We start from the raw sequence: 26,066 nt of genomic DNA, 5'->3' as shown, positions 1-26,066 counted from the left end.
CTTAATCACAACTGTTCCTAAAGGAATACACCACCTCTGAGCTTTGGAAACTAAGCTTAGCAACAACCCTGAAGCCAAACCCATCTTCTAATGAGCTCAGCTCAACACCATAGGCACAGTATGAGAAAAGATATGGCCACCCAGAGGCAACAAACCTCTGAAATAAAAAGAGAATGTATATTTTGCAGGTCAATAAGTTGTTTGTCATTTATGAATCCAGGAGGAAGTGACAAGCTGTAAATAAAACTCTTTTTAAATGTATTGAGAATATAGTTGAACATACTTATAAAATCTGTATGAAAAATGAATCTACCTTATAGTCTAAACAAATTCAAATGCTTCTCACACTTATATTTGGAAACAATGCTTTGTCGGTTTGTTGTGAGGCACTCACCAGAGGAGACAGGTTTGTATACTGGTTAGAAAGTAGTTATTAGTGGGGCAATGACTAGATTGGGTGTTTAGGATTACAATCATTTCTCAGGTTGTACTTTTAAGCACAAAACTCCTTCCTGAGTTAGCACATCTTAGCTAGCAAGAAGCAGTATCCAGAAGTAGAACTACAGATCCCTAAAAGGAAGCTTAGTACATCCAGGGACTTATGCAGAACTATGAACTGTGATGAAAGAACGGCTTCCATGGCTTAAACAATACTTCAGTCATGGCTACCATATGGGTTCACCACTGGTTCTATTTGCATGACTCAAATTATGAATAAATTTTGAAAGAAATCCTTTTGATGATATGTGATACTTTGCAAAAGACAAATTGATGAGGGCTACTTCCAGATGAGAGACCCGTGCTTCCTGAATATACAGATGAGAGACCAAATCCTTTCAGTTCAGACCATTTTAGAGAACCTGGCCCAAGTCTGAACTCACGTAAATTAACAGGCTGGTACTTAGCATTAGTTTTAAAGTTGCCCCCAAACAAAAACCAAGCTTGGCTGCTGTCTCTAGGCTAATTCCTGACAAGACCAGTATCTCCAAGTTACTCCCTCAACTAGATCAGCGTCTCCAGATTATTCCAACAAAGATACATATGTATGTCCACATGCAGGCATGCATCCCACTCAACAAATAAGCAATTTTGCTCAGTGATCTGACATTTTACAAAAGAAAGTATAAATATAGCATTGTATTTGAAAAAATAAAGCTTTTTATGAAAGCTTTAAAAAATTATAAGCCAAAATGAGATATGACTGCATAGTTATTGGAGTGGTTTAAATAAAAATGATCCACTGAGGCTCTTAGGGAGTGGCATTAATTGTTATTTGAAAGGATTAGTACATGTGGCCTTTAAAGAGCAGGTGTGGCCTTGGTGGAGAAAGTGTGTCATTGAGAATCGACTTTAAAGTTTCAGAAGTTCAAGTCAAGCCCAGTGCCTTACTCTTCTCTTCCTGCTGCCTGCTGATTCAGACATAGAACTCCAGTCTCCATATTTAGCACCATGTCTCTTTTCATTCCTCCAAACTCCCAACCATGATGATAATGTACTATATCTCTGAATCTGTAAGCCAGCCCCAGCTGAACTTTTTTCTTTGTAAGTGTTGCCATAATCATAGTTATGCTCTCTCTTTACAGCTACAGAAACCCTAAGAAAAATTATAATAGGGAAACAAAGCATATAGCTATAAAACATGACAATACGACTCTCTGATATTGTACAAGATATAACTAGGAAATATATAATAAGGAAAGAAAGCATATAGACATAAAATATGATGATACCAATCTCTGGTAATGTGCAGAACATTCAGTGATTGCATCAACTGCTGTGACTTTGAGAAAGCACATGACATTATCAACATTAACAAAGTATTTTATTAATTTTGCTATTATAAGTTCAAAACATGTTCACACAAATATTTGTATAAATATGTGAATAAGACCACATTCAGAGATGACTCTCAAAGAATTGAGTTGATCACAATCATTTTAAATATGTGCAATAACAAATGATCATACAGTCATGCAAGAAATTCTACTTAGAAAAAAAGATCACTTATTTAACAACAAGAAATCTTAAATTATGTAAGTAGGGAAGAAGGAATACCCTGCTGACAAATGTGTATAGTGGTTCCTTCATAGGACATTCTAGAAAAGGAATATTGATTACTAATTAGGGGTTGATTTGTTGTCATGTAATCAGAGAAGAAAGATTTATTAGTATAAAATTATGGAAGTGTACATAAAATTTGTGAATGTGTAAAATCCCTAAGTACTGTAGTCAAAGAATATTTTGTGAACAGTAAAATTTTACTGGGATATTGAACCCCCAATAAAATAAGGATTGAGGCAAAGACATTTAAATTTATTACAAATGAATGTGAGTAAAATTTAGGAATGGAGATAATGATCTGCTTATATATATTAGGAAACGATAATTTGACACATGTTGCATGGGTAAAATTAAAATTACCTTTTTGTGAATCTATAATGTGATATCAACAGTTCTCATATGTATTTGCTATCAAAACTTATAGTAAATAGATAAAAATTATATTAGACAAGAAACACTGTTAAGGACAAAAGTTGTAACTTACCAATGGAGATTGAAAGAATCCTGATCATTTAGACATGGATTCAAGAATATCTGTCTAGAACGTTCTAAGAGATGGGTAAAGATGTGTGTGGGCACAGGTGAAGTCACAAATTCAGGTTTTTATCTAAGCACCCAATGTGGGTTACTAACAGTGGTGCTTTAAGAGCAATAAGCAAAGTTCATGTTAAAAAATAGATTTAAAACCAAATTCTAAGGAAAGTAAAAAGTTAACACCAGGAATGCTGTATAAAACATGTACAAAGACTGGAGCACACACTGAAGAAAAGGCCATCCAGAGTGCCCCACATGGGTATCCATCCCATAAGCAGCCACGAATCCCTGTCACTATTGGTGATGCCCAGAAATGCTTGCTGAAAGGAGCCTGATATAGCTGTCTCCTGAGAGGCTCTGCCAGTACCTGACAAACACTGACGTGAATGCTCTCAACCAACCACTAGACTAAGCACAAGGTTCCCAATGGAGGAGCTAGAGAAAGGATAGAAGGAGCTGAAGGAGCTTATATCACCATAGAAGGAACAACAATATGAATCCACCAGTACCTCCAGAGCTCCCAGGGACTAAACCACCAACCAAAGAGTACACATGAAAGAACCCATAGTTCCAGTTGCTTATGCAACAGAAGATGGTCTTATCTGGTATCAATGGGACAGGAGGTCCTTAGTCCTATGAGAACTTGATGCCCCAGTGTTGGGGAATGATAGCATGTGGGGTGGGAATAGGTGGGTGGATAAGGTAGCACCCTCACAGAAGCAGGGGGAGAAGGATGGGATATGGGTTAGCAGAGGGGAAACCAGGATAGGGGATATCATTTGAAATGTGAATAGCTGAAACAGGAGACTTCCAATTTCTCTCTGCTGCTAGACAGGATTCTCAACCACAGGGCTCCATACCCAGGTGGCACAGGGAGATAGCTATCCTCCTAGGAGTGTGGAAAAGCCTTTGAGTGCAGTTGGAGAATATCCTCAGCCACAAGGCTCCATATCCATTTTTCACAGGGAGATATCTAGCCTCCCAGGAGTGCAGACAGCCCTGTGAGTGCAGGTAGAAACACCCCTGCTGCTCAGAGGAATCTGCCCAGAACCCTCAGAACCCAAGAACCCAGGGGCAGCCTAGGACTGGAGGTTTCTGATTTCTGTCTGTACCCAGAGCTGATCTTGGCCCACAGAGTTAAATACAAAAATATCACCACCAGGACAGAGCTGGTGACCCAGTAGTACCTACATACCTTGAACACAGTACTTACCCTGTACTACTGTGCTCCATACCTAAATTCCTTGCAGAGAGAACTGGTCTCCCAGGAGTCCTGACACATAGACTTGCAGGACAGACAACCCAATATCAAAGACAGCTAGACCAGCTAACACCAGAGAAAATCAGGTGGTGAAAGGCAAACTCAAGTACACAAGCAACAGAAACCTAGGCTATTTGGTATCATCAGAACCCAGTTCTCCCACCACAGAGAGCCCTGGTTACCCCAACACACCAAAAAACAAAGACTGTGATTTAAAATCACATCATCATGATGATAGAGGACTTCAAAAAGTAAATAAATAACTCCCTTAAAGAAATACAGGAGAACATAGGTAAAGAGGTTTCCCTTAAAGAAGAAACACAAAAAACCCTTAGAGGATTATAGGAAAACACAACCAAACGGGTGAAGGAATTGAACAAAACCTTCCAGAATCTAAAAATGGAAGTAGAAACAATAAAGAAATCATAAAGGGAGAAAACCCTGGAGATACAAAACCTAGGAAAGAAATCAGGAGTCATAGATGCAAGTATCAGAAACAGAATACAAGTGAGAGAAGAGTGAATCTCAGGTGCAGAAGATAAAACAGAAAATATTGACACAACAGTCAAAGAAAACGCAAAATCTCCTAGGCCAAAACATCCAGGAAATCCAGGAGACAATGAGAAGACCAAACCTAAGGATAATAGGTAAAGAAGAAAGTGAGTATATCCAACTTAAAGTGCCAGTAAATATTCTCAACAAAATTGTAGAAGAAAACTTCCCTAACCTAAAGAAAGAGATGCCCATGAACATACAGGAAGCCTATAGAACTCCAAACAGATTGGACCAGAAAAGAAATTAGTCCTATCACATAATAATCAAAACACCAAATATACTGAACAAAAAGAATATTAAAAGGAGTAAGGAAAAAGTCTAGTAACATGTAAAGGCAGACCTATCAGAAGTACACCACACTTGATATCAGAGACTATGAAAGCTAGAAGATACTGGGTAGATGTCATACAGATCCTAAGAGATCACAAATGCCAGCCCAGACAACTATACTCAGCAAAACTCTCAATTACCATAGATGGAGAAACCAAGATATTCTGGGACAAAAACAAATTTCCACAATATCTTTCTACAAAGTCAGTCCTACAAAAGACAAGAGATGGAAAATGCCAACACAAGGAGGGAAATTACACCCTAGAAAAAGCAAGAAAGTAGTCTTCTTTCAACAAAACCTAAAGAAGATAGCTGCATAAACTGAAAAATAATGTCAAAATTAACAGGCAGCAACAATCACTAATCCTTAATATCTCTTTACTTCAATGGACTCAATTCCCGAATAAGAAGATACAGACTAGGCGGCGGTGGCTAACCTTGTGTGCACAGGCCCAGTTGGGAGATCGGCTGCCCAGCAGAGTGATCAGAACACAGGGGAGGTCCCGGCAGCATACACCATCGGTGGTCCCTGGGGGTGCACACAGGCTCCATCTGGTCCACAGACACAATCTGGTGCAAGGCCTCAGGCAGGAGCCCTCAGCTCAACTCTCTCTGCTTCCAGATCCAGATCAGCCTGGGCGGCTGCACCACATCTCCAGGTCCTGCAAGAGGCTAGAGGGGCTTCCGGGCTGCCAGCTGGGAGAAGTCGGTGTGCTCTGGTGAATCCAGCAGGCCCCAGCGGGAGCCTTCGGGTGCCTGCTTCGGGATCTGAACAGCCTGGACAGCAGCACCCTGTCTACAGGCAGTGCAGGAGGTAAGTTGTGCACCAGAGGCCAACTGGGAAGGGGCAGCTTGCAATGGTGAGTCCAGCACTGTCAAGACCAAATAACACCAGTGAGAACTAGATGGCAAAAGGCAAACACAGGAATGTCACTAACAGAAATCAAGGCAATATGGCAGCATCTGAACCCAATTCTCCTCTACCAACATGTTGTGGATACCCCATCACACCAGTAAAACAAGATTTGGATTTAAAATCACTGGTCATGATGCTGGTACAGGAACACATGAAGGACATACTTAAAGAAATTCATGAGAAAATGGATCAAAAGTTAGAAGCCCTTGCAAGGGAAACACAAAAATCATTGAAAGAAATCCAGGAGAATACAAAAGCCAACAATGAGGAAACGCAAAAAACACTTAAAGAAATACAGGAGAAGTTTGGTCAACAGCCTGAGGTCATGAAAGAGGAAACACAAAAATCTCTTCAAGAACTACAGGAAAGCACAAACAAGCAAGTGAAGGAGCTAAGCAAAACCATCCAGGATCTAAAATCAGAAGTAGAAACAACTAAGAAAACTCAATGGGAGACAACTTTGGAGATAGAAAGCCTTGGGAAGAAATCAGGGGACAGAGATGCAAATATCAACAACAGAATACAAGAGATAGAAGAAAGAATCTCAGATGCTGAAAATTCCATAGAAACCATGGACTCAACAGTTAAAGAAAATGCAAAATGCAAAAAGCTTGTAACCCAAAATATCCAGGAAATCCAGGACACAATGAGAAGACCAAACCTAAGGATTATAGGCATAGATGAGAGTGAAGACTTACAACTTAAAGGGCCAGCAAATATCTTCAATAAAATTATGGAAGAAAACTTCCCTAACCTAAAGAGAGAGATGCCCATGAATATACAAGAAGCCTACAGAACTCCAAACAGACTGGACCAGAACAGAAATACTTCCCGTCACATAATAATCAAAACACCAAATGTTCTAAACAAAGAAAGAATATTAAAGGCAGTAAGAGAAAAAGGCCAAGTAACATATAAAGGAAGACCTATCAGAATCACAGCAGACTTTTCACCTGAGACTATGAAGGCTAGAAGTTCCTGGGCAGATCTCATGCAGACTCTAAGAGAACACAAATGCCAACCAAAACTACTATATCCAGCAAAACTCTCAATCACAGTAGATGGAGAAACTAAGATATTTCATGACAAAACCAAGTTTACCCAATATCTATCCACAAACCCAGCCCTACAAAGGATAATAGGAGGAAAACACCAATACAAGGAGGGAAACTTCACCTTGGAAAAAGCAAGATAGTAACCTTTCATCAAACCCAAAAGAAGTTAAGCAATCAAATTTAAAAAATAACATCAAAAATGATAGGAAGAAACAATCACTATTCCTTAATATCTCTTAACATCAATGGACTTAATGCCCCAATAAAAAGACACAGACTAACTGACTGGATACGTAAACAGGACCCTACATTTTGCTGCTTACAGGAAACACACCTCAGGGTCAAAGACAAACACTACCTTGGAGTAAAAGGCTGGAAGACAATTTTAGAAGCAAATGGTCTCAGGAAACAAGCTGGAGTAGCCAATTTAATATCAGATAAAATTGACTTTCAACCCAAAGTCATCAAAAGAGACTCTGAGGGAAACTTCTTGCTGGTCAAAGGAAAAATACAACAAGAAGAACTCTCAATCCTGAACATCTATGCTCCAAATGCAAGGGCACCCTCTTTATAAAAGAAACTTTATTAAAACTCAAAACACACATTGCACCTAACACAATAATTGTGGGTGACTTAAATACTGCACTTTCCTCAAGGGACCGATCAGGAAAACAGAAACTAAACAGGGACACAATGAAACTAATTGAACCTTTGTACAAATTAGATTTAACAGATATATATAGAACATTCTATCCTAAAACCAAAGAATATACCTTTTTCTCAGCACCTCATGGTACCTTCTCCAAGATCGACCATATAATTGTTCACAAGACAGACCTCAACAAATATAAGAAGATCGAACTAATCCCATGCCTCCTATCAGATCACTATGGAGTAAAAGTGGTCTTCAATAGCAACAAAAACAACAGAAAACCCACATACACATGGAAACTGAACAATATTCTACTCAATGATACCTTGGTCAAGGAAGAAATAAAGAAAGAAATTAAAGACATTTTAGAACACAATGAAAATGAAAACACAACATACCCAAATCTATGGGACACAATGAAAGGAGTGCTAAGAGGAAAACTCATAGCCCTGAGTGCCTCCAAAAAGAAAATGGAGAGAGTATACATTACCAGCTTAATGACATACCTGAAAGCCCTGTAACAAAAAGAAGCTATTTCACACAGGAGGAGTAGAAGGCAGGAAATCATCAAACTCAGGGCCGAAATCAATCAGGTAGAAACAATCATACAAAGAATCAACAAAACCAGGAGCTGGTTCTTTGAGAAAATCAACAAGATAGATAAACCCTTAGCCAGACTGACCAAAGGGCACAGAGAAAGTATCCAAATTAACAAACTTAGAAATGAAAAGGGAGATATAACAACGGAAACTGAGGAAATCCAAAAAATCATCAGATCCTACTACAAGAGACTGTACTCAACACAACTGGAGAATCTGGAGAAAATGGACAATTTCCTTGACAGATACCAAATACCAAAATTAAATCAGGACCAACTAGACCATCTACACAGTCCCATAATGCCTAAAGAAATAGAAGGAGTCATAGAAAGTCTTCCAACCAAAAAAAGCACAGGACCAGATGGTTTCAGTGCAGAATTCTATCAGACCTTCAAAGAAGAGTTAACACCAATACTCTTCAAACTATTCCACAAAATAGAAACAGAAGGAACACTACCCAATTCCTTCTATGAAGCCACAATTACGCTGATACCAAAGCCACATGAAGATCCAACAAAGAAAGAGAACTTCAGACCAATTTCCCTTATGAACATCGATGCAAAAATACTCAATAAAATTCTTGCCAACTGAATCCAAGAACACATCAAAACGATCATCCACCATGATCAAGTAGGCTTTATCCCGGGAATGCAGGGTTGGTTCAATATACGGAAATCCATCAATGCAATCCACTACATAAACAAACTCAAAGAACAAAACCACATGGTCATTTCATTGGATGCTGAAAAAGCATTTGACAAAATTAAGCATCCTTTCATGCTTAACGTCCTGGAGAGAACAGGAATTCAATGCCCATACCTAAACATAGTAAAAGCAATATACAGCAAACCAGTAGCCAGCATCAAACTAAATGGAGAGAAACTTGAAGCAATCCCACTGAAATCAGGGACCAGACAAGGCTGCCCCCTTTCTCCTTATCTTTTCAATATTGTATTTGAGGTACTAGCTCGGGCAATTTGACAACCTAAGGAGGTCAAAGGGATACAAATTGGAAAGGAAGATGTCAAACTATCATTATTTGCAGACGACATGATAGTCTACCTAAGTGACCCAAAAAACTCCACTAGAGAGCTCCTACAGCTGATAAACAACTTCAGCAAAGTGGCAGGTTATAAAATCAACACAAGCAAATCAGTGGCCTTCCTATACTCAAAGGATAAGCAGGCTGAGAAAGAAATTAGGGAAATGACCCCCTTCACAATAGCCACAAACAGTATAAAGTATCTTGGGGTGACTCTTACCAAACATGTGAAAGATCTATATGACAAGAACTTCAAGACTCTGAAGAAGGAAATGGAAGAAGACCTCAAAAAATGGGAAAACCTCCCATGCTCATGGATCGGTAGAATCAATATAGTTAAAATGGCCATTTTGCCAAAAGCACTATACAGATTCAATGCAATACCCATCAAAATCCCAACTCAATTCTTCACAGAGTTAGAAAGAGCAATTATCAAATTCATCTGGAACAACAAAAAACCCAGGATAGCTAAAACTATTCTCAGCAACAAAAGAAAATCTGGGGGAAAGCAATACTACAGAGCAATAGTGTTAAAAACTGCATGGCATTGGTACAGTGACAGGCAGGAGGATCAATGGAACAGGATTGAAGATCAAGAAAAGAACCCACACACCTATGGCCACTTGATCCTGGACAAAGAGCCTGAAAACATCCAATGGAAAACAGATAGCCTTTTCAACAAATGGTGCTGGTTCAACTGGAGGTCAGCATGCAGAAGAATGAGAATTGATCCATCCTTGTCTCCTTGTACTAAGCTCAAATCCAAATGGATCAAGGACCTCCACATAAAGTCAGACACTCTGAAGCTAATAGAAAAGAAACTGGGGAAGACCCTTGAGGACTTCGGTACAGGGAGAAAGTTTCTGAACAGAACACCAATAGCGTATGCTCTAAGAGCAAGAATTGACAAATGGGACCTCATAAAATTACAAAGTTTCTGTAAGGCAAAGGACACCATCAAGAGGACAAATCGGCAACCAACAAATTGGGAAAAGATCTTCACCAATCATACATCAGATAGAGGGCTAATATCCAATATATATAAAGAACTCAAGAAGTTAGACTCCAGAAAACCGAACCCTATTAAAAAATGGGGTACAGAGTTAAACCAAGAATTCTCACCTGAAGAACTTCGGATGGCAGAGAAGCATCTTAAAAAATGCTCAACTTCATTAGTCATTAGGGAAATGCAAATCAAAACAACCCTGAGATTTCACCTTACACCAGTCAGAATGGCTAAGATTAAAAATTCAGAAGACAGCAGGTGTTGGAGAGGGTGTGGATAAAGAGGAACACTCCTCCACTGCTGGTGGTGTTGCAAATTGGTACAACCACTCTGGAAATCAATCTGGCGGTTCCTCCGAAAACTGAGCACCTCATTTCCAGAAGATCCTGCTATACCACTCCTGGGCATATACCCAGAGGATTCCCCAGCATGTAATAAGGATACATGCTCTACTATGTTCATACCAGCCCTATTTATAATTGCCAGATGCTATAAAGAACCCAGGTATCCCTCAACAGAAGAGTGGATGCAAAAAATGTGGTATATCTACACAATGGAGTATATATAATGATATATATATATCAACAGGATCCAGCATTTTGTTGCATACAGGAAACATACCTCAATAACAAAGATAAACACTACCTCATAATAAAATGCTGAATACCTAGTTTCCAAGCAAATGGTCCCAGGAAACAAGATGGATTTGCCATTCTATGATGAGATAGAAATTGACCAAACATCATCAAAAAAGAAAAGGAAGGACACTTTGAACTCATCAAAGAAAAAATAATCTACCAAGAACTTTCAATTCTGAACATTTATGCTCCAAATGCAAGGGAACACACATTCATAAGAGAAATTTTACTAAAGCTCAAAGCACACGTTGCACCTCACACAATAATTGTGGGGGACTTTAACATCCCACTCTCACCAATGGTCAGATAATGGAAACACAAAATAAACAGAGACACAGTGAAACTGGCAGAAGTTATGGTCCAAAAGGATTTAAGAGATATCTATAGAACATTTCATCATAAATCAAAAGAATATACCTTCTCAGTATCTCATTGTACCTTCTCTAAAACTGATCACGTAACTGGTCACAAAACAGATCTCAACAGATATAAGAATATTGAAATAATCCCATGCCTCCTATCAGATCACTACATATTAAGGCTGGTCTTCAATAGCAACAAAAACAGAAAGCCCACATACACATGGAAGTTGAACAATACTCTACTCAATGATAACTTGATCAAGAAAGAAATTAAAGACTTTTTAGAATTTAATGAAAATGAAACCACAACATAATCAAACCTATGATACACAATGAAGGCAGTGCTAAGAGGAAAACTCATAGTTTTGAGTGCCTCCAAAAATAAACTGGAGAGAGCACACACTAGCAGCTTGATAGCACATCTGAAAGCTCTGGAACAAAAAGAAGCAAATATACCCAAGAGGAGTAGACAGTAGGAAATAATGAAACTCAGGGTTGAAATCAACCAAATATAAACAAACTAACAACAATAATAATAAAAATCTATACAAAGAATCAGCCAGTCTAGGAGCTGGTTCTTTGAGAAATTCAACAAAATAGATAAACCCTTAGCCAGACTAACCAAGGGACACAGAGACATTATCCAAATTAACAAAATCAGAAATAAAAATGGAGACACAGCAACAGAAGCCAAGGAAATCCAAAAAATCATTAGATCCTTCTGCAACCACCTTTACTCAACAAAACTGGAAAATCTGTCTGAAATGGATGCTTTCCTAGACAGGTACCAGGTACCAAAGTTAAATCAAGATCAGATAAATGATCTAAACAGTTCCCATAACCCCTAACAAACTAGAAGCAGTCATCATTAGTCTCCCAGCCAAAAATAGCCCAGGACCTGATGGGTTTAGTGATGAGTTCTAGCAGACCTTCAAAGAAGACCTAATACCAATATTCTCCAAATTATTCCACAAAATATAAACAGAAGGAACATTCCCAAATTCATTTTATGAAGCCACAATTACTCTGACACCTAAACCAGGCAAAGACCCTACAAAGAAGGAGATCTTCAAACCAATTTCCCTTTTGAATATCAATGGAAAAATACTCAATAAAATCCTAGCAAACTGAATCCAAGAACACATCAAAATGTTCATCCATCATGATCAAGTAGGCTTCATCCCAGTGATGTGGCCATGGTTCAATATAATGAAATCCATCAATGTAATCCAATATATGAACAAATGCAAAGAAAATAAAAACACATGATCATTTCATTAGATGCTGAGAAAACATTTGACAAAATCCAACACCCCTTGATAAGAAAAGTCAGGAAAGATTTAGATAAAGATAAGGAAATCAATGCCTGCTGGTCATAGGTTCACACTAGCAAACCTCTGGTGGAAGCCCCTCTGGTTTCTGTCTCCTTGCGTCCATCCTCTGGCATAGCACACCAGACCAAAGTGGTGCAGGGAGGCAGCTTAACCACCCAGGCATGTGGAGGGGCCTGCCTGCACAAGTAGAACCACCCTAGCCACTCAGAAGTTCACAACAGGAACCCTCTGGCTGAAGCCCTCTGGTTTCCTTCTCCAGCTTGGGACCACCCTCTGCCACCGTGTACCATATCCAAGTGACAAATGGAGGTAGCTAACCACTCAGGAGTGCAGAAAGGCCAGGCAGCACAGGTAGGACCACCCCTGCTGCTCAGAGGAAGCAGTCAGAAACCCTGAGGACCTTAGGAACAGCCTGGAACAGGAGACTTCCAACTTCCTCCTGCACCCAGAGTTGAATAGGGCCACAGAGTTCCATACCCAAATACAATGACAAGAGAGTGGGTCTCGCAGGAATACCTACATACCAGGGTACGCAGAGAGAATGGGTATCTCAGGAGCACAGATACAGAGGCTTGCATGAAAGATAAGCTATAGTTAGAGACAGCAGCACCAGCTAACCAAAGAGATAACCAGATGGCAAAACGCAAATGCAAAAGCATCACCAACAGAAACCAAGGCAACATGGTACCACCTGAACCAAGTACTCCAACAACAGCAAGTCCTGGATACCCCAACACACCAGAAAAGCAAGACCTGTACTTAAAACCACATCTCATGATGCTGATAGAGGATTTCAGGAAGGATGTAAATAACTCCCTTAAAGAAGTACAGGAGAACATGAGCCAACAGGTAGAAGCCCTTAAAAGGAAACACAAAAATTGCTTAAAGAAATACAGGAGAATATGGATCAAGAGGCAGAAGCCCTGAAGAGGAAACACAAAAATCCCTTAAAGAATTATAGGAAAACACAAACAAACAAGTAAAGGAACTGAACAAAACCATCTAGGACCTAAAAACAGAAATAGAAACAGCTAAGAAGTCACAAAGGAGGCAACTTTGAAGATAGGAAACCTTGAAAATTTCAACTGAGAAATATCAAGAATGGCTGAAAGCACCTAAAGAAATGCTCAACTTCCTTAGTCATCAGGGAAATGTAAGTCAAAACAACCCTGAGATTCTACCTCACACCAGTTAGAATGGCTGAAATCAAAAACTGAGGTAAAAGAAGATGCTGGCAAGGATGTGAAGAAAGAGAAATACTCCTCCACTGTTGCTGGGATTGCAAGCTGGCACAATCACTCTGGAAATCAGTTTGGTGGCTCCTCAGAAAATTGGGTATAGTACTACTAGATGACCCCTCTATACCACTCCTGGGCATATACTCAGAGGATTCTCCAACATGTAATAAGGAGACATGCTCCACTTTGTTCATAGCAGCCTTATTTATAATAGCCAGAAGCTGGAAAGAATCTAGATGTCCCTCAAGAGAGAAATGGATACAGAAAATGTGGTACATTTGCATAATGGAGTACTACTAAGGTATTACAAACAGTGAATTCATGAAATTCTTAGGCAAATGGATGGAACTAAAAAATATCATCCTGAGTGAGGTAACCCAATCACAGAAGGACACTCATAGTATGAATTCAGTAATTAGTGGATATTAGCCCAGAAGCTTGGAATACCCAAAACATATTAACAGAGCAAATGAAGCTCAAGAAGTAAGAGCAGCATATGGATACTCTGGTCATTAGAACGGGGAACAGAATACCCCATGAGGAGATACAGAGACAAAGTGTGGATCAGAGCATGAAGGAAAGACCATCCAGAGACTGCCCCACCTGTGGATCCATCCTATATACAGTTATCAATCCCAGACACTATTGTGGATGCCAATAAGTGCTTGTTGACAGGAACCGGATATACCTGTCTCCTGAGATGCTTTGCCAGTGCATGACAAATACAGAGGGGGACAGTCTAAGTCAACCATTGAAATCATCACAGGATCCCTAATGGAGGAGCTAGAGAAAAGACCCAAGGAGCTGAAGTGATTAACAGCCACATAGGAGGAACAACAATATGAACCACCTAGTACCGCCTGAGATCCCAGGGACTAAACCATCAACCTAAGATTACACATGGAGGGACACATGTCTTTAGCTGCATATGTAGCAGACATTGGCCTTGTTGGCCATCAAAAGGGAGGAGAGGCCCTTGGTCATGAGAAGGCTTAATACCCCAGTATAGGGGGATGCCAGGACAGGGAAACAGGAGTGGAAGGATTGGTGATCAGGGGGATGGGGGAAATGTTAGGTGGTTATGAGGACGGAAGCAGGAAAGTGGACAACATTTGAAATGTAAATTAATAATACATACAAAAACTGTAAATAAATAAAATACCTGATAGAAATTACAGTGATTGCTCTCTCTATATTGTACTACAAACAGACACACAGACACACACACACATACACACACACACACACACACATATATATATGTGTGTGCGCGTGTATGTTTGTAGTGGGTGGTTTTGTGTTCTTATGAATTAAAGAGGTTTTAGCGGAAAAGACTAAAGTCTGTTAAAAGGTAATGAATCACCATGAGGAAGCCCTCAATGCCTAAGGTTGGAAAAATATGCTTAGCAGAATAATAAAAATGATGTATGTTGAAGTATAGCACCAAGAAAAAGCAATATTCTTATGGGTAAACTGATACAAAGCTGGAATTGAATGCTGAAGCGGGCAGAAACTATGTACAAAAGATCTCCAGTTGCATGATTAACTTAGAAACAAAAGGAAAACTGAATATTGTCATTGGAACATCACAGTGTTTATTACGGTAGACACAAAACTGACAATTGTGAAATATCAGGAATATATAGTTTATATTCAAGGAGAACATATATGAGAAGAGACGTAAACATTCTCCCAAGTAACTCCTAGTTTCAAAAGATAAATCTACAATATTAGTTTTAAGACCCTTGTTAGACACTGCCTTAGTCAAGTGATTAAAGTTGACATCACAATGCTGGAAGTTAAGAGGTTCAGAGACATCTCACATGAAGAGATGAACCACCTCATTCAGTGCTGTCCCTTTCCTGAGTCTGTGATTACAATCTAATCTAAAGTATATCAGAGTTCCTGAATTGAAAAATATCCTTTCACTTCCTTTCAGACCCCTTGAAGAATGCTAAGGTTACACCAAGCTAAGAAAGATTTCCAGTACTACATTACAGTAGTGAAAAAGACAAGCTCATGGTACTCAGAAACCCTGTTAACATCCCTGAACACAGGGGAGATGTAGGTAAAAAAAGAGAGCAGAAAAATGAAGTCTAGAGTTTATTAGTAGTATTGGCTCAAATTAATTTCTCTAACTTGATTAATATTCTTAGGTCATATCACAAATTAGTTTGAAAAAATAAAAGAAATAAATGAGAGAAATCTATTACTTCCTAAATCTATGCACTAATCAGAGTTGTCTACAAGATCAGAACTTGGTAGAATGAATGTTTCTAAGGGGGATTTAGAGCTGGAGAGCTGGCTCTACCCTTCAATTGCTGCAGCACTCTAGAAAGCTGGCCATGGTCCTTGCATGGGTAGCACAGTAGAGCTGGCCATGGTGGCAAAAGTGTCAGCAAGCCAGCCCTTAGAACATGAGAACAGGAGAGGTGATCCTCTTATCAGTTGCAACCTTGGGTAAGCTAACAAGGCCTTGCTGGAAAGCTTGCTCTGGCCACAGCCGCTCTGGCACTGCAGACCTGATGAGCTGCCTAATGCAGCTACCTGCCAAGTCTAGATCCTGAGATTTGAGTTGACTCATCCCAACATTTATACTGTCTAGGATTTGCTGGAGCACATGAAAGGATCTGTCCTGTAGAAACAAAGCTTCAGGTTCTCCACAACACAGGGCAACAACAGGATATGTGAATCTGAGCAGAGTCCTCAAGGACTTAGTACAGATAGCGTAGCAGAAGCCAGCAGGGAACATACACAACAAAACACAGTGTATTTTTACCACAGCTTCCATGACAAGAGGTTTGTTTGTTGATTTGCTTGCTTTTGTTTGCTTGTTTGTTACTGTTTTATCTTGTCTTATTTTATTTCCTTTTGGGGAAGAGGTTGCAAGGGCAGAGGGCTGATATGAAGGGACATAGAGATGAGGGGGATTAGTATGCCTGATTTGAAATTCACAAAACATAAAAAAAGTTAAAATTTACAAAAAGAGGAAAAATGGGGCAATCATTAGTGTGTCTTACAGGCTGTGCTCCAGCTGTCTTCAACAATAGCTGTCTCCAACAATAGCTGTCTCCAACAACCCAAGAATCCAGTAGTCACTCTGCCCATGAAGCTGGATGTCTCAGATGATCTTCAGGATATGCCAGAACCCTACAAAAATGGCCTCTAATGCTAGGAAAATAGCAAACTTGACACTGAGAATGGGCACAGGCTGGCAAAGAGCAAAAGCTTCTTTTGTCCTTGTCCTTTCTCTAGGCTGCCATGAGAAAGTGCGGCTCAGATTTAGGGTCTAGCTTCCCATGATCAAATGATCCAATTGTCTAAAATTCCCTCATACTTGTTCCCAGAAGCTTAGGGTTTCAGTTAATCCCAGATGTAGTCAAGTTGACAAACAAGAAGAGTCAGCAGAGTCTAAAATGTTCTCAAGATTAAAAGGTAATTTCTCAGCTGATAGAGTATGCTCTCAGAGGAGCCTCTACCTGAGCCATCTGTGTACAAGTATCTCCAGGTAAAACAAAAAACAAAAATGTTTTGTTGGCAAGGACCATGAATTAAAGAATATCATTCATCTAGTATAATTGGTTATTAGATTTTCAGGTCATATACATATTTTTCTATTATTATTTATATTTATATTTATATAGCTTGCACATATAGAATTGAGTGAATGTGCATATGGAGCTAAGTCAACCTCCTCTGTCTTTATCCTGTTCCATCTTTTACTTTTATTTCAGACGGTCTCTGACTGCATCAGGATCACACTGATATGGCTATACTAATTGGCTTATACAAGAGATCTCCAAGTATCCACCTTGCCCAGATTTGGGTTAATATATCCACAAAACCTCTTTCAGCTTTTGTGTGGTTCTGGAGAACTGCATTCAAATTATAACGCTTGACCTGTAGTTACTAACCAATTGAGCCATCTCTCCAGTTCTTATGTTTAAACCTTAATGATAATGTTTTATGTAACTTGGACCATATCTATGTTGATTAAGCCATTTAGATTTTATAAACATTCATATATGATGACTTTATGAATATATATTGGAATGATTATACAATATATGGATCAAATTTTATAATTTATTATAAATTTTATAATACATTATTTTAAGATAATATATTGGAATGGTTATATAATATATATTGAACTAGAGGATTACAGAAATAATTTAATATCTAACTAACTCTGTTACAGAATGAATGCTATATGAACTCAAGCAATGTTAACTTTAATGATTTTCAAATGTGCAGTAAATTTCAAATGCTTTATGAATTGGGAAGTAACAGAAATTATCTTTCTTAATATATAATTTGCATATTTATAAAAATTTAATGCTTTTAAAATGAATTTTTGACATTTATAGAAACATGTAAAATTTAGAAGTAAAGCAAAAGAAAATTACCACAAATTTCTTCCCTCTTCTCTACCTGTGAATATATAATAAGACTTACAGTATGTGTATTAGTTAGCATTTCATTGCTGGAACAAAATACTTAACATACTCAATTAGTAGAGAAAAAAACTTGTTTTGCATTATAATTTCAGAAGCTTCAATCTGCTCTGCAAGTCTGATGGCTTCCTTGCATGAAAAGAGCTTTACAGTGGATGGGCAGCATAGGCCAAGAAACATGTTACCTCATCAAGCAGGAAGCACAAGACGCTGTTCTACTACCGACCTGTTTCCCACAATAAAGCTCACCTCTCAATGTATACCATTTTCTTAAAATATCATAAAGTATGAGTCTATAAGTGAATTAACTCACTGATTAGACCAGCGATTTTGTGTTCCCATCAATTCTTAATGACTCTACCATGTGAGAACCAAACTTTCTTTTCTTTCTTTCTTTTTTTTCAAGACAAGGTTTCTCTGCATAGCCCTAGCTGTCCTGGAACTCACTCTGTAAAACAGGCTGGCCTCAAACTCAGAAATCCACCTGCCTCTGCCTCCCAAGTGCTGGGATTAAAGGCGTGCGCCACCACTGCCCGGCAGAACCAAACTTTCAAGCTTTCAAATTGTGAGATTATATAACTAAAGCTTCATATATGTATTTTTGGTAATCATTCATAAATTATTGTGAACTAGTCAATCAATAAATCAATTACTTAAGTCATGGTAAATTATTTGCCAGAAAAAAATTGAATGGCTGTGTTTTCTTTAATAGTTGTTTTCACAGTGGCCTTTGCCATTGTGCATGAATGTGAGATCACAAATAAGATGTTTTATATATATACATATATAATCTAATATGTATTATTTTGTATAAATGATATTATATGTATATAAAATAAAACATTTTCAAATGTTTTAAATATTTCAAGACTTTACGGTTATAAGCTGAGGAAGAAGTATACCATGCAAAGGCATAAGATAAAAACCTAGTGCAGACTGACTTTGTCACCTGCATCAGACTTCAGGGAGTCTAATGCTGGGCACTCTTAGCATATTTAAATATGGTACAATGTAAGAAAAAGTTTCCAGACAACAGTGAGTCTAATCAGTCCAATTCTAGGTGTACAATAAAGCTTAAGGTATGACTACATAGATACTGTTTTACAAAGAACACGTGACCATGAGGATGGGCCCTATTGCTAAGTGATTTAGCCTCTAGTGCAGTCTCAGGCTGATATAACAGAGGACAGAAGGCTATAAAGTGCATGTGGCATCTCCCCTAAGGATGAGTAAGGGTCTAGGGAGGTAAGAGTTTTGACTAACCATTCCGGGGTATGTGGATGAATTCTGCCTTTATAGCAAAAGGCAGGAGAGGGCTGCCTTCACAGATAGCAAAATGTCACCAGGTCCCTCACAAAATCATCCTAAGTGAGGTAACTGAATCACAAAAGAATACACATGGAAGGCAATCTCTGATAATTAGATAGTAATTAGCCCAGAAGCTCTGAATACCCAAGGCACAAATCGCATAACAAATGACTCCCATGAAGAAGTATGGAGAAGGTCCTGATCCTGGAAAGGATTGATCTAGCATTGGAGGGGAATATAAGGACAGAGAAAAAGGAGGGGGGTAATTGGAGAATGGGTGGAGAGGAGAAGGTTTATGGGACATATGGGGAGGGGGGATCTTGGAAATGGGAAATCATTTGGAATGTAAACAAAGAATATAGAAAATAAAAATATTTAAAAAAACATTTTCCAGACTTCTGGACAGAAAAACAGGTATTTTCTCTCCTCCACTGGGAAGAGGCCCTGTGTGTTTAACACTCAGGATTTCTTTTAGTGCCTCTTTGTGAGTACAGGTACCTTTTGATGCCAGCAGTCAGCAGTACAGTACCTGGGCTATTTATTTTCTAATTTTAATGAGTTTGTTATTCTACTGTGAATGAGTTTCCTATCGAACTCTTTTGTGTGGATGAATGCTCTATCATGGCACGGGAGGAAGTCCAGTAAGGAATATGGAGCTGGGGTAAGTTACTGAAGTATCTCAAAATGCAATAAGTCTTTCAACTCAGAATAACACATTGGGGATATCCTGATTTGGGGGTGAGAGGATGCATCAAATGCAAATTTCCCAAGGAAAATGTAAAGTCTGAAGCCAACACTTGCGAGCTGCAGGAAAAAGGTGCCTACCCCGCTTGTTCAGGTGGGTTAGGCAGAACATAAGACATAGCATGTGGACATTTTCAAATTTCTTTGTACATTCTTTGTACATTTAAGTAAGCATACTTCTAAATATGTTGTATAATTATGATTACTGATCCTCTATTAACATCTAACATTTAATACAATATACTTGCTTTTTATTAATTTCTTCAAGGACTTTCTTGCAATAAAACATTATATACAATATATGAAATTGTATGTGGAATTTATGGACTGTTTCAATATGATTCATACTGAATATTAAAAAAGAAATCAAACATAGCTATCTTTGACATTTTATTGTATGTCAAGCTATCATGCTGACAGATTATTATTATTATTATTATTATTATTATTATGATTTCAGAAGGGGCAGGCTCTCCCAATATGCCAGGGTGGCCTTGAAACTATAAACTTTACACATCTCTCTACAAGTGCTGTAACCACCATTTTAATCTCAGAAATGAATTTTTATGTTAGTTTTATAAAGAAAAAATATTTAGACTTTTTTTCCAAACACAGCTATTTCATTAATAATCAAAACTTCCCTTCCTGATTTGATATGCCACCTTCATTACATAGTAAATTCTCACATGGACACATTCTCTACACTTTAAGTTGATCTATTTCCCTATTCCTCTACCAACACCATATTTTTCATTAATAAAGATTTATGGTAAAAGTCTCTCGCCATTAATCTTTTCTCCTCATTATTTCCCTGGCTATTTCACACATTTAATCTCTGAGATGAAATTTCCAATAAGAATGTCAAGATATAAAACAACCAGAATCACACAAAAGAAAACAAATCAAAAAAAGAATTTTACAAGGATTATTCATGGAATTTATGTATTAATTTGGAAAGAATTGGCATCTTTATAGCACTGATACTTTTCTACCAAAGACGTGGAATCCATTTTGTTTATTCGTGTCTTTTTTTGTGCTGTGATAGAAGGTTCACCTGATTTGGCATTTAGCTAAGGCACAGAACTTCTGGTGTCTGGGTTCAGTGATTCTAAGAATGTGTGTCAGGATAACCCCGGTCATGTTAACTGTTTCTGTGCATGTGTCCAAACAATAACATCTGTATATAGAATGTGTATGTTAATGTTTATCACCATAAAGCACAGTTCTTTATTTCTCTCTGCCAAATTTGTATATAAACCCATATGTAGCCAACTACTTTTAAAAATAAACATAAAGAAGCCAAAGTGTCTTTAAATTTAAAATTTCTTTTCTGTGACAATATTCCTAGGTTTATGTCACTAATAAAATTGTTTTAAAAATTTTGCTAATAAATGCTCTGTTTTAGATATGAGTGAATAATTATATCCTGTTTAAAATTTAGTAATTTAATTTATTTCTAATACATTAAATTTTAATTTTTATTTGGAATTATATGTATTTTATGGTTATAGAATCAGTATATCTTGAAAAAATTTTGCATATAAAAAGTCCATTTAACAAAATATTTTTAGAAAATCTGAGGAATACCTAGCAAGTCTGAGACCACAGAAATCAGAACAGAATATGTTTTTACTTATTTTACTATATAATTTTCAGATTAAAGAATTTTATACTTTTATATTTTCAACACAAGCATATTGTAGAAAAAGGTCATCAGACATTGTGTATGCTCAAAAATGATATTTATAATTGACCTAACAAATACTTTTCTATAATTTTTCTATAATTGTTAAACATATCCATTATATATAATTTAACATTCTATTTTCAGTCCTAATTGTTATTGATAATGTAATATAGGCAAATATTTTTATACTTAGTATCTGTTTCTGGCATTAAAATTGAAAAAATTCCTGCTTTGGAATCTCCTAATCCTTATGTGATGCAAGTTTTTAAAACATGAATACAGTAATGAATGAATAAGCATTTATGTTGTTATTCTTTATGGAACTCATAAAAAAGACATGAAAAATTAAGTAAATGGAATTTATTTATACCTATATCACCAATATAGATTGTATATTTTTCATTTTCAAATACCAATAAGACTTTATATTTTAAAAGTACTTCGGGGAGATAATTAGTATTGAATGAAACTCTAAGAATAGGTTTATACTCACAAAGGATTTTTGACCTTAGAGGAACACAAAGAAAATTAGATCTCTACCTATAAGGCACAAACGAAATTCAATACTGAGTGAGTATATGGCCATCTGGGAGACAGGACGAGACCCTGACTAGCAACTTACCATGTTTGAACTCTGGCACAAGCAATGATTTAAGTAATGTTAGCATTTTGGAAGGCTCTCACTTGCAAGGTAATTGTAATAAGTGTCCGAAAAAAAGTCAGTAGCAACAGCAAGAAGGTGGGGTAGGAGTCCAAGTAACAAATATATACTGGCAAGACTATCACCTTCAATACCAAGAAACCAAGACAGACAGAGAAAACTCATTGGAGCAAAGAACATAGGAAACGTCTATGACTGAACCACAAGAGGTAGGATGCTATACACTGAAAACTTACTGGGATGTATAGTCTCTACAGTGGATATGGAAACAGAGAAATATGATACTTGGATTTATCAGTAATTCAGCTCTTGTTTTCTATTATAGGTTGCATGGTCTATAGCTGTGTGATATAAATGATTACTTTTCTCCTCTGGTAGAGTGCAGGATATCTACCAATCAATAGTCAGTGAGGGTGAAGCTACCAGTTAGGTACCAACAAGAAGTCTCTATGTTTGATAACATAAGATTTGTCTTTGTTATTGGACTTGTGATGGGGATTGCATTGAATTTGTACATAATCTTCAGTATGATAGCCAAATTTTAACATGCCTTCAAGATACATGTCACAGTAGTCTATAAATTTAGCTGAATACCCAACCTCTTTTTGATTGGATTAAAAGCCTTCTTCAAGAGATGGAACCAATGCCTAAAGTGTCTAGAATATAAAGCTTAAAAGGTAATAGGCCTTTGTACAAAGATATAAGAATAGATAAATTTGCATTCTTCTACTATTTTGCCAAAAGAAGAGTACTTTGTTAGACCAACATCAGAGAAGCTTCCCTTTGCAGTATATAGGAATTAATGCAAAGACCCACAACTAGACACTGTGGTAGAGCCAGACATTTTGAAGACTCTGACCCAAGATGAGGTGTCTTCATCTTCTTCAGTGGCCATGGATCTTTATGAAAGAAGAAGCAGAAAGATGGATGACTGCAAGGAAACAATATTTTCAAGACACAACACGACTGAGTCACATATGAACTAACAGGAATTGTGACAGACAGACAGCGTGCCCAAGACTGGCACAAATGTAGGTCAAATAGAATCTGAGCACTAGCACTAGGAATTGTATATCAGATCTCATCCCTAACCAAGGAGATTTCTACAGCTGATGCCTGCTGAGGAATGAAAAAGACTTTTTTAAAAAAATGTCACTTGGTTAATAAACATACTCTATAGCAGTGGGCCTAAGTGAAGGGTTTATAATCATACTCCACTGCAGAGTCCAGGCTCAGAAGTGGTTGATCAATGCAAAATTAATTTAATCATATTCCTGTGGCCTTTTTAAAAATTTTACTGTTTTCTTTAATTTTTTTCATTTTCTTTTGCTTGCTTGTTTTGATTTTCATTTTGAGGTTACTTTATTGTTGCTGTTACTGGTTGTTTGCATCTGTATGTATAGTTTTTGATATTTATTTTTGAGGGAAAAGAAAGAGAACATTAGGTTGAGTGGTAGGAAGGCAGGGAGGAGCTGGGAACAGTTGAAAATAGAGAAAATATGGTCAAGAAATATATGAAAATTTTAATTAAAAAATCTATGTGTTCCCCTCTCAAAATACTAATCATGCTACAGTAATGGACTCAGAAGCACAAGAGATGAAGAAAATGACTGACAATAATTCTTTAGAATAATTTTGTTTCAAGTGAAAGATCTATATGACAAGAACTTCAGGTCTCTGAAGAAGAAGACCTCAGAAAATGGAAAAATCTGCCATGCTCATGGATTGGCAGGATTAGTATAGTTAAAATGGACATCTTGCCAAAAGCGATCTACAGATTCAATGCAATCCCCATCAAAATCCCAACTCAGTTCTTCACAGAGTTTCAAAAAGCAATTCTCAAATTCATCTGGAATAACAAGAAACCCAGGATAGCTAAAATTATTCTCAACGACAAAAGAAATTCTGGGGGAATCAGTATCCCTGACTTCAAGCAACACTACAGAGCAATAGTGTTAAAAACTGCATGGTACTGGCACAGTGATAGACAAGTGGACCAATGGAATAGAATTGAAGATCCAGAATTGAATCCATACACCTATGGTCACTTGATCTTCGACAAAGGAGCCAAAAACATCCAGTGGAAAAAAGATAGTCATTTCAACAAATGGTGCTGGATCAATTGGAGGTCAGCATGCAGAAGAATGCGAATTGATCCATTCTTATCTCCATGTACTAAACTTCGCTCCAAGTGGATCAAGGACCTCCATGTAAAACCAGACACACTGAAACTAATAAAAAAGAAACTGGGGAAGATCCTTGAGGACATGGGCACAGGCGAAAAGTTCCTGAACAGATCACCAATAGCTTATGCTCTAAGATCAAGAATTGACAAATGAGACCTCATAAAACTACAAAGTTTCTGCAAGGCAAAGGACACTGTTAAAAGGACAAAATGACAACTATCAAATTGGGAAAGGATATTCACCAACCCCACATCTGATAGAGGGCTAATATCCAATATATACAAAGAACTCAAGAAGTTAGACCCCCAGGGATCCAAGTAACCATATTAAAAAATGGGGTACAGATCTTAACAAAGAATTTTCACCTGAAGAAATTCGGATGGCTGAGAGGCACCTTAAGAAGTGCTCAGCATCATTAGTCATTAGGGAAATGCAGATCAAAATAACCCTGAGATTTCACCTTACACCACTCAGAATGGCTAAGGTCAAAAACTCAGGAGACAGCAGGTGTTGGCAAGGATGTGGAGAAAGAGGAACACTCCTCCACTGCTGGTGAGGCTGTAAGATGGTACAACCACTGTGTAAATCAGTCTGGAAGTTCCTCAGAAAACTGGACATGAGACTTCCAGAGGACCCTGCTATACCTCTCCTGGGCATATACCCAAAGGATTCCCTAGCATGTAATAAAGACACATGCTCCATTATGTTCATAGCAGCCTTATTTATAATAGCCAGAAGCTGCAAAGAACCCAGATGCCCCTCAAAGGAGGAATGGATACAGAAAATGTGGTATATTTACACAATGCAATACTACTCAGCAATTAGAAACAATGAATTCACAAAATTTTTAGACAAATGATTTGATCTGGAAAATATCATCCTAAGTGAGGTAACCCAGTCACAAAAGAATACACATGGAATGCAATCTCTGATAAGTGGATATTATTTAGCCCAGAAGCCCTGAATACCCAAGGCACAAATTGTATAACAAATGACTCCCATGAAGAAGTATGGAGAGGGTCCTGATCCTGGAAAGGATTGATCTAACATGGGAAGGGAATATAAGGACAGAGAAAAAGGAGGGAGGTGATTGGAGAATGGATGGAGAGAAGAAGGTTTATGGGACATATGGGGAGGGGGGATCCGGGAAAGGGGAAATCATTTGGAATGTAAACAAAGAATATAGAAAATAAAAATATTTAAAAAAAGAATATTTTTCTTTCTTTCTTTCTTTGTTTTATCACATATCGAGCTAGCTAGTAAACTGCTATGTATATCTAGCTCTCCTACCCCTTTCTCCTCGGTACTAGGATTAAAGGTGTATGCCAACATGCCTGGCCTTAAAATAATCCTCTTAACTAAATGCAAGAAATTAGAATAAAATGAATTTAATATAAAGAGTAATATCTGGAATCTACTTATGAATAAGAGAATTCTGAA

Source organism: Apodemus sylvaticus, chromosome 2 (genome assembly GCF_947179515.1).
Source record: "Apodemus sylvaticus chromosome 2, mApoSyl1.1, whole genome shotgun sequence".
NCBI classification, from domain to species: Eukaryota; Metazoa; Chordata; class Mammalia; order Rodentia; family Muridae; genus Apodemus; species Apodemus sylvaticus.
The sequence above is the reverse complement of the archived record's forward strand: the minus strand, read 5'-3'. Positions refer to the sequence as shown.